The 1,166-nt window shown below is 44.1% G+C and overlaps 1 protein-coding gene across 1 annotated transcript in view; it reads right to left on the bottom strand.

Moving 5' to 3' along the window:
- The window catches only part of LOC119589398, a gene marked incomplete in the record, with an annotated part of 55,185 nt that extends 54,654 nt beyond the window's left edge, over positions 1-531 (bottom strand). Inside the window, 1 exon segment of the mRNA XM_037938012.1 lies at positions 275-531.
- Between the last annotated feature and the right edge of the window lie 635 nt (positions 532-1,166).

Below are 1,166 nucleotides of genomic sequence, written 5' to 3'. Positions count from 1 at the left end.
CTTCAAAATATTGCTTCAGTTCCGCATTCTGCATTTCTGTGACTGTACACTGTAGCAAGAATGTTAAATTAGCATCGCACAGATCTCACAATATTCGTGGTCATCTGCACTCCAAACTCCGGCCTTTAGATCACCTCAGACAAACCATAACATTTAACAGCAGAATACGATAGTCCATTACCCTTAAGTCTTCTTTTGTGTTAACCGGTAAAAAATAACACCATGTTCATTTATACGATCGCACATAACCGAATGTAAACAATGCTTTACTTACCTCAAATATACAAGTTCAGCTTTTTAAAGTCCAGAAGTCCGACAAAGTTCCCAAAAGGCAATATCACCACGACACCAAAGCAACCAAAGTTTAGCTTTCGGAATATATCCAAACTCGAGAAATTCGCACAAATATCTGACACCAAAGATCACGTGTTTATCGGCCCGTCGCGCAGTAGAACGTGGATCCACCTCACGGCCAAGAAGGCTGTACCTGCACTGAAGTTCATATCGTGTGCCGGCTGGCGGGCGAGCTTCCCCTGCATCGGTAGGTCGCAGCGAGTTTATTTTCTCCGTTCACCGATTTTACCTCACAGGTGATACGAGCGAGCCATTAGCCGTCTTCAGATGTTACTAGTATTTATTACACGTACAGTGAACATGTGCGTGATGTCTATAGCTGTCTCATGTCGATATATAATACTTAAAATACAAGCGTGTCAAAAGTGAACGAAATATTCAGCAAAGGCCCCGAGTCCAGCGGCGGCTACACCGGGAACCGGGTAAACAGGTGGAATGTGTCCGAAACGCGCGGGCATCCATAGATACAATTTATGTCCTGCAAATTGGGATACTGTCTAATGCAAAGCACATTTATCTACCACAGAAGGATCATTTGGTGCTTCTTAAATACAGGCAACAAATGGTCTCCTCAAAAACCGATCTCGATGCAATACTGAACGATACAGATGGGTGATTCGGGGATTAAGGTTTAAATGCCCAGTAATAGTCGGCTATAGCAGGACGTCGGACGCCGCTGAACCGTCAGTGGTGGTGAGACGCGACAATGATGCCATATAGAGGTCAGAAAGCCTGCCTTGCATATAAGTGTGCCCATTGACAGTCATAAAGGTCGCATTAAATATAATAGCATGGCTTCGGAGATGAAATAC

The sequence above is a fragment of the Penaeus monodon genome, chromosome 25 (genome assembly GCF_015228065.2).
Source record: "Penaeus monodon isolate SGIC_2016 chromosome 25, NSTDA_Pmon_1, whole genome shotgun sequence".
Classification (NCBI taxonomy): Eukaryota; Metazoa; Arthropoda; class Malacostraca; order Decapoda; family Penaeidae; genus Penaeus; species Penaeus monodon.
The sequence above is the reverse complement of the archived record's forward strand: the minus strand, read 5'-3'. Positions and strand labels throughout refer to the sequence as shown.